General features: G+C 39.5%; 1 protein-coding gene across 6 annotated transcripts in view; it reads left to right on the top strand.

Moving 5' to 3' along the window:
• Positions 1 to 9,132, top strand: part of cv-c (RhoGTPase activating protein) — a 100,586-nt gene that overhangs the window by 5,608 nt on the left and 85,846 nt on the right. For 2 of the 6 annotated variants that reach the window (XM_089462689.1, XM_089462692.1), the window contains exon 2: positions 3,106 to 3,178. The exons of the other annotated variants lie outside the window; for them this stretch is intronic. The gene's annotated coding sequence lies outside the window, so the exon portion shown is untranslated. The remainder of the gene's footprint in view (positions 1 to 3,105; positions 3,179 to 9,132) is intronic. 6 annotated transcript variants of the gene reach the window in all.

Raw genomic sequence — 9,132 nt, forward strand, 5'->3', positions numbered from 1 at the left:
TGAACTCTAGATCTATTTTTCTTTTTATCACCTCAGAGTTGCTCAAATAGTTGTACATATTTGTTAAACTCTTTACAGCAATTTTCCATATGTCGACGCTAGATAAATAGTTTTCAGCTTGGGAAACAAAAAGTCAACAACTAATGCTAAAAAAAAAAAAAAAAAAAACAAAACTAATTAACATGTGAAAATGATGCAAGCGAAATTTTTTGAAGCAGTCAAAGCTACAGATGTTTATATGTATGTATGTATATGAACATACATATATATGAATCACGGCGGGGGGCTTTCGCTTATAGAAACGAAGCTGAAAACACTCAAACCAATAAACTGAGCGCACTCATTAAACACACATTAGACTGCATTTAATTTGTCAATATTAGCTCGTCTGCGGAGCGAGTCTCGTTTGATGGCTGGGAGAAATGCCCTGATCGGTTCTCAGGCCGCACTTTTCTTTTCTTTTAGCCATTGGAAAGTGAGGCAACTAGCATAACAGCAATAGCTCTGCACGACACACGACAGACTGACAGATGGACAGATGGACAGATGGACAGATGGAGGGACGGAGGGACGGACAGCCACACAGCATGTCTGGCTGGCTAAATGCCTGGGTCTCTCTATGTTGACCTTTTCACAGCTGGAATCATCTTTCACATTACTGTACAGTTCTGCTGTGCTGCTCAGCCCTGATCTGCTCTGCTCTGCGGCTTCTCTCCCCACTCTGCTGGCTCTGCTCCCCATACATTTGACGGACCATTGCTCGTGCGCTTGTCAATTTCTGTCAGTTGCTTGTCAAAAAATTTGTTTGGCTGTAAAATGCAGTGAAAATGTTAAACAAAAAAACAAAAAACAAAATAATAAAAACTACAAACACGATTTTCATGCACAACTAAAGCGCAACCACCACCACCACCACCACCACAAAGACAACCACACAAAAATGATTGACGAAATGTGGGGACTGACGAACGAAGCTAACTCAGTCCATGTGGAAAATCGTATTGTAAAAAAACACCCTGCCTGAATAATTAACCTTTTGCCAAGCTATTATGCATATTTGCCATACCTCCGATATCTGTATGCACACAGCCCCCAACTAGCCCCGCTGGCCCCACTAGCTCCACCTGTCGGCTTGCGCATTGTTTACAGCGTAATTTGTTTATGTCCATATTGCTGTATATAGGTGTATATATACAGGTAAATTTGAAAATGCAAACAATCACAACAACCGTGCTACGCAATCAAGCTCAAACGCTGACTAATGCTCATCCACACTCAAATATATATACATATAGTCTCTAAATAAGGGCCGTTCTGTCGGACACGTAGTGCCATATGGGCATTCCCTATACGCGGCGCAGTTATTTGCCAATTTGTCAATAACTGACACGTCTCTGGTGTAGGTGCCCTAGCTGTGATCGAGGGCCATGTTGGGGTCGGATCGGCGCCAAATTACAAAAAATTTCGACTGTAAATTAGCATATTTAATGAGCTTCATTATGAAATTAAATTATTATTTATACAAATTTTTAAGTGACAAACCAAAAGTGGATATTATTTAAATCTAAATTATTTGATGCGTCAGGTGAGCTAATCGCAAGGCGCTCAATTGCTGGCAATTATTTTCGCTCATAATTAACTGCAATTAATTTTGCATAATAACCGGAAGTGGAAAATTGCGAATTTCATTGATAATGGACCGAGCTGCGACTGAGCTTGACTTGAGCTGTGGTAGGCTGCAGGGGACGGGTGGGCATTTCTTAATGATAGACATTTAATTTTTATGCGAGCGTGTGAGGTGTGTGCCTTAATGGAGTGAAATTTGTGGTAATTGAGCGCGACGAGCTTTGACTTTTGGGTGCGCATTTGATGAATCTGAAGTGAATTTTTTGGCAAGCAATATTTTTAGCTGCCTTTGATATGCTGCAGCAAACTGGGCTGCTTCAACTGCTGTGGCTGCTGCAGCATTTGTTATGCAAATCAAGTGCCGCCATATGCACACATATATATATACAAATTTAGATACATATAGACAAGAAACCAAAACGTCGCCAGAGCCGGCCAGACCAGACCAGGCCGGAGCGGGCCGGGCTAGGCACAAAATTGAAATCAACTGAAAATGCGAACTGGTTGTGTAGGCAGCACACGTACAAGGTCTTCAAATATGGCTCTTTTTTGCCTCTTGTTGTTGTTGTAGTAGCAGTTGTTGTTGTTGTTGTTGTTGCTGTTTTCTAAACATATTTCTTCTACATAGTAGTTTGAAGCCTGTGTTGTATTTTAGACGCTATAATAGCATTAATTTACCATACGATTTCATATTTATGGCCATTGTACGCTGAAGTGCAATTCGTTTTTTTCTTCTTCTTGTCTTTTTTTTTCAATTTGTGCATTCGCTTTTTTATTTAACTGCCCTCTCTGTGAGCTGTGTGGGTGGTTTGTTGACTTGTGCACCACAATTTTGATTTTTTGATTTTTAATTAAGTTTGTTTTTGTCGCTTGCGTGTTTGGCTGCTGTAGTTGTTGTTCTTGTTGTTGTTTCTAGTTTCGTTTTCAATTATTGTTGATTTAGTCTTTAATATAATTTATTTTGCTGTTGCCTGTTTTGCTGAAAGAACGTGTGAATCAGCTGCTGTTGATTATTGACGATATACCAAATAGAAATATATATATATATGCATATTTGCTCATGCTTATAGATATAGATAAGGTATCGAACACGTTCACATTCACACTGCCCTGTGTCTCTCTCTCTCTCTCACTCTCTCTCTCACTCTCTCTGAATAGATGATTAATGCCTTGTGCTGGCGCCTTCATCAAATTTTATTGCATGATCTGCCTCTATCGATAAGGCACGAGTATGTGCGAAGATGTTGCCTTTGAAAATGATTATTAAATATAGATTACAAATATATATATGCAGTCAATTAGTGTTTAATATTTCTTTTAATTTGCTGATTTATTGCATTGAGCTGACTATTGCACTAAATCTATAGCAGGAATATTTTATATTATATTTTCCGCTGATTTAAATTGAAAAAATAATTCGTTTTTATTTGTATTTAAAGTATTTTCAAAATAAATAAATTTTTCTTTCATTCGTTTCAGGTACGTGCTATCGATTATCCCTCATGGGAATACAAATGCTAGAATTCTAGAATGCTATAAACAATTCCGAATCGTAAGTAAAGCTCGACCAAATAAGCAAAAATATTTGTTACTGTTGCGCATGCACATTCACATTAACACATGTCGTCGCTTTTCCATGTTTTTGTTGTAGTTGCAAAAAAACAGAGACGGGAAAAAATGAAAAAGTGAAATAAATAAAAATCAAAATAGTGGCGTATAAGAAATTTCCTAAACGTGCACTTTATGAAAAAGTGCTATCAACAGCACTGTCCGAAAGCCAGTAGCGCCATATGCCATATGCCATAAGCCATAAGCCATAAGCGATTCGACTGTCTGCCAAGTGCACTATGAGAGGCAAGGCGAAATTTTACAATTCTTGACTAGCCGAGACAATTGATAATGATCATGATCGCGATGATGATGATGATGTTTTTTGTCAATGACGTAATTGTCAAGCTGCCCCAAATGTATGAAATAGTTGAATTAGCATATGCTGTCTCTTGTCTCTCCGTCCGACTCAAGGGACTCACACTCGATACACGTCTGCTCATTGTGCACTGTGTGCTTTATCAGCAAACGGTGTGAATTAGTCATCAGTTCGAGTCGTGAAAAAAATGAGAGACAAAAAGAGCAGAGGACAGTGAATAAACAGCTGAATGAGCCGCACGCATTGCCCCTTTTGCTTTGATGTTCTCTCTGTTCTCGGCTGCATTTCCTTTCCGCCAGCAGTTCCTGTGCTCTGGGCCAGCTCAGAAGTCCATTAGGCATGTTAAATGCATTTTAGCAGGCAGTCAATATACCAACTGGCTGCCATTTTGGGCACTGCTCTCTGTTCTCTGTTGTCTGTTGTCTGTGGTCGGTTGCTCAGTTTGTCAGCTTGTCAGTTCGCAGTTCGCAGTTCTTGCTTCTTGGCGATATGCAGCCAATGCATGAATGAAGGCAATGAATGAGTTCATCGGCGTCAGCATTTGCCATTTTTGCCGGCTGTGTTTTGTTTAACCAAATAATAAAACAGACGACCAGTCTTGTGGCTTTCAACTGCGTGGGGTGTCCAACTGACAACTTAGTCATCGACAACAGCAACGCACATCATCAACATCACCAACACCATCATCATCAGCATCAGCATGATTATCATGATCGCGTTTGGGTCTTACGAGGAAACGCAGCGTTGCAGAGTTGATTGCACTTTGTCAGCCATTGAATTGATAAGCCCACTGTGTTTAGTTTCTTCAGCGCACAGCAGCCCAGGCCTAGACAGCCAGTCAATGGAGATAAGAGAGCTCACTCAGTTCGTCTGCTGGCAGAAAAACATTTTCATTTTGATTTATTGCATGTAAATTTATGGAAATTTACTGCGGCCCAAGTATGTTGCCCCGCAAACAGAACCCACTGAGTCGAGCCGAGTCGAGCCGAGCCGACTCGATCTCAGCTGAGCTGAACCATGCTCATGGCTTGATAAACTGTAATACAAGCCAATAGTTTGTTATTTATACACACAAGTGCTATCTCAGTATATATATATATATATATATATATGTGTGTGTGTGTGTGCGACCAATTGCAGCACATTCCAATTTTATTATATCATGTGCTCGCAACATTATCGCATATGGTGCGGCTACACATTATCGCCTGAGTTGGGCTGGCCCCGTCGTATCCATCCCCTGTTAACAGCTCCCCGGATCTCCGGATCCCCGGTTCCCCGTATCCCCTTGGTTCGTGTGCAATTCTAGTCTATGGACGGTATGTAAAAACAAGTTGTAGAACAAGTTTCCAGACGCCTTTTCGTTTCTCGGCGCACGAACAATGTATCGAGTACTCGTAATATCTACATATACAGAAGACAAGTCTTAATTACCCAACATTTGTTTGTATTTTTATTAAAATTTTTCACATATTTTTTGTGTGCTGTTTTTTTTTTTTTTTTTTCATATTATTTTTGTTTAATTTTTTTTTTTTTTGTATTCATTTTGTATGCCTGCGGCGCTAATGAACTGACTGTCTTGTTAATAATTATTAAAATTTTTGGCTTGCTGTAGTTGCTGTTGTAGTTGTTGCTTTTGTTTTTGCTTCAGTTTTTTTTTCTCGCTGCCGGCTGCTGTGGCTGCTTTTAACGCGTTCAACTGGATTTTGAATTGATTTCGGCAATTAAAGGCCTCTAAATGAAATTGAAAACGCTGAAAGCTACTCGCAAGTGCGCCAAAAACAAAAAAAAAAAAAAAAAAAAAAAAAAAAAAAAAATAATAATAAAACCGAATAAAAAGAAATAAACGTTTCAAGTTATTATAAATATTTTTGTGAGACACTCGAGCGCTGTGATTGATGGGCGTTCAAGCAGCGTCAGCAATTGTTATACAAAATTATTAAAAAAGAAGAGAGGCGGAAAAAAATAGCTGATAAACCCAATGCTGTGAGCATAGATTTCATAGATACTCTATATTGCTTTTTAAATATTTTCTAATATACTTTAGAATTTTGTTTTATTAATATTAATATAAATATATTATAATAATATGTTTTACAATAATTAAAAAATAAAAATAGTTCAAATTGAAAAAAATTGATTTATAATTAAATTGTTCCAGTTAGTTTTCTTTTCATAAAATTTTTTAATGAATATTAATTAATAATAATTTTCAAATAAGAAAATATTAAATAATGAGATAAATTTATAAATTCTTTTAAAATCCATAAATATTTAAAATTGAGAAAAATAGATTTATAATTAAATTATTCCAGTTTGTTTCTTTGTTCAATTTTATTTCTTAGATATTAATAGATCAATATTTTATCTATATTAATATTTTTAAAATTATATTTAAATACTATCATTTTATTAATATTTTATGTAATATTATAGATCTATGTATATGAATAGTAGCATAGATAACCTTAACCAGTATCATTTCCAGTTTATAGGGTATACAAATTACTTGCATGCATATCTATAGACGTTTCTGCCTCGCTTTGTGGTTTTGGCAGCACACGTGCGTGGCTTAAAGAGTCATTCGGCCCTCTTATCACTGGCCAAGCTTCATTCATTAGGCGCTGATAAACAGTTTCCAGTTCTTTTTTTTTTCTTCACTCTTATGTCGATTATCTACAATACACTTTTGGGTCTGTGTCTGTGTGTGTTTTTCGTAGATAAAGAGGGGTTTATTTCAGAGTTTTTACTCTCTGTTTGGTTTGGTTTTTTTCTTATATATTTTATTATATCGCTTTGATAAAAAAGCTGGTGTTTTGTATATGCGACTTAATTAGTTTGCTATGCCTACGTGGGCAGCAAAGTCGCCACGACCGGATCTCTCGACTAACATCGACGGCGACTTGTGTGAGAGTGGACAAAAAAAAAAAAAAAAAGAAGAAGAAGAAAAAGAGATGAAATTAATTAGAGACGCCGCACCACTGATAAGCAAATAAACAAACAAAAACAAACAAACAAACTTATGTGTATCGAAACAGATTTGGTAGCCGCAGCAAGTGGCCAAGCCGTGCTCCAGGTAGAACTTTCTTCTGATTATGAGCATGGCTATGCAAGTGGGTCGCAAAGCCAACCCGATTTCATATTTCATTTGTATGGCATGAGAAATTTGACGATGTCGCCACAAATTTGCTTTCATTTCGTGTAAACAATTTGTAGGTAATTTGTGCGGAAGGCAGTCCGATCTTTAGGCTCTGCTGTCTCCACATGTGCGTCAGCCTTGAACAATTGCCAAAATTTGCCAAATGTTGCTTATATGTTCAGTGCTAAAGACGCCATGGAATACGACATACATAAGTATAAAATAGGCAACGCAAGCGACTGAGGCAATCGTGTTGTTGCCTTTGATTCTGAGCAATCAAATATCTTTATATTCATCATGTTCAACTTGTGGATATACTATATATAAATTATATATGTATGCTAGGCAGGGCAGCTACGCTATTTAGTTGGTGGTGGGATCGTAAAAAAAGGCTACAAAAGTCGCCACTTATAAATGCTATAATAAATTGGTTAAGGTCGAATCGGACATAAATCTATGAGGCAACACAAAATTAGTCGCACAACAACAACAAAGCAGCGAATGAGTTAGTTGTTATGTCAACGGCATGCGAAGATATTTATATAGAATATCATATCTATAAAGTGGCATTTACAGGGTTTATTGAGACCTGTAACGTATATGTATATATACATATATATAATTATTTGTATTCATAGGTAGATTAAGCTCCACCTGTGACGTCAGTTGTTGCTGTTTCCGTCAGTGCCATAAATTATGTAGAGTTTTATTTATAAGAAATATGATTTATAATGCAAGTGCATAGGGCGACTATGTAAACGTATATTTGCATGCCAACAAGTCAATCACCAGCATATGACGCTGATTAATTTAATCGCTGACTGCATGTGCCTTAGGGCAGGGCGAAGGGGGGCTGGGGCTGAAAATGAAAGAAAAACTGATTGCAGGAACATTATTTGCGCTGCCTCATTATAGAATTTATAATTAAATGCAATTTTTTACAGCGACTGCAAGTGCAACTACAGCTGTGCAGAGCACTGACCAGCGCAGATGAATGCTGCACACAGACACACACACACACATACATATCTACATATACATTTATACATGCGTCCGTCAAATAACCGCAAATGTAATTATTTTTACAAAATGCGCTCGATACGCTCTGTTTGAAATAAACAACGAAAACAAATGATTAGATGCGAAAGCCATGATGATGATGATGATGTTGTTGTTGTTGTTGTTACTGTGGTGGTGCCTTATAAAAATGGCTAAATAACAAGCTACAAATGCACACACACACACAGCTACAAATGCACACACACACACACACACACACACACACACACACACAGACACACACATATGCACAGTGAGTTTGCTTGGACAATGTAACAAACGCGTTTGCTGATAGACGACGCACTGCCCGCCTGAGTGACCATTACAAATGTTCACTTAGCCGGGGCATAGATATGACCACTAAAAACTCAAACCGTCGCGACTCCTAAAAGAAAGATACTCTACTCAGCGGAAATTCCGCATGGTCTGTTGCTTGCCGCTTGCCGCTTGCTGCTTGCGATTTTTTTTTTTTCGTTTTTGGTGTCGTTGTTGATTATTTCTACAAAAGCCACTAATGGATTTTGATATGCACAACACAGCAGCTCACACACACACACACACACACACACTCGCATACACACACACTAAGCACGCATATTTCTATTAAGATGATGCGCCTTGGCCAGTTGGCCACTCTTCAGTGGCTGGCAGTCGTCGCTTGGAGTTGCTACTTTTTATGCCAGCCGCGTGGCCAGCGGCTTGCGGCATGTGGCATGCGGCATGCGGCATGCGGCAGGCGGCTTGCGGCATGCTAGATAAAGTTCTTGCGCTTTTCGTGAAAGTGCCATCGTTAGAATGCGGACTCTCTGGCCTGTGGCATGTGGGCCAGTGCGGAGCTAGCGGGCCGAGGGATGGCGGCGCGAGTGAGTGGTACGTTGGCCCGTTTAATTATCAAAGACATTTTTCTCAACGGCCATCATTTTGGGCTTGGTCCGAGCGCTGATAATGCAGCGCAGAGGAGTGGCTCCATGTGGCAGTGGTGGTCGTGCCTTGGGTCCGGCTTGGGTTCGATGTATTTAAGGCGAGGTCAGGCCAACGGCAGCAGCCGCAGCCGCAGCCGCAGCCACAGCAGCAGCATTAGCTGATGAGCCCGGCCATATGCCAGACGCCGCCCTGTCAGTGAGTGATCTAATGCGCGATCCAGGCAACGCGCCCAGTCGACTATTTGCCAAAAAGAGCAAATGGATGCCGGCTGAGGGCAGCCGTAAACAAAGCCAGCGGCTGAACTTGCCAGCTCTGGGTTAAGCATTAAATGCCAGCCACAACAGCAATGTGGCCAATACAAAGGGCTGGGCGTGGGTGCGGTGCTGCAGTGGTGCGGGGTGGCAGCGTAACCAACGGCTAAACTAATGGCAGCCGCACTACGCTGCCGTAGCACGGT

This window comes from Drosophila arizonae, chromosome 2 (assembly GCF_054131065.1).
Source record: "Drosophila arizonae isolate 15081-1271.41 chromosome 2, UAZ_ARI_1.0, whole genome shotgun sequence".
Taxonomy (NCBI): domain Eukaryota; kingdom Metazoa; phylum Arthropoda; class Insecta; order Diptera; family Drosophilidae; genus Drosophila; species Drosophila arizonae.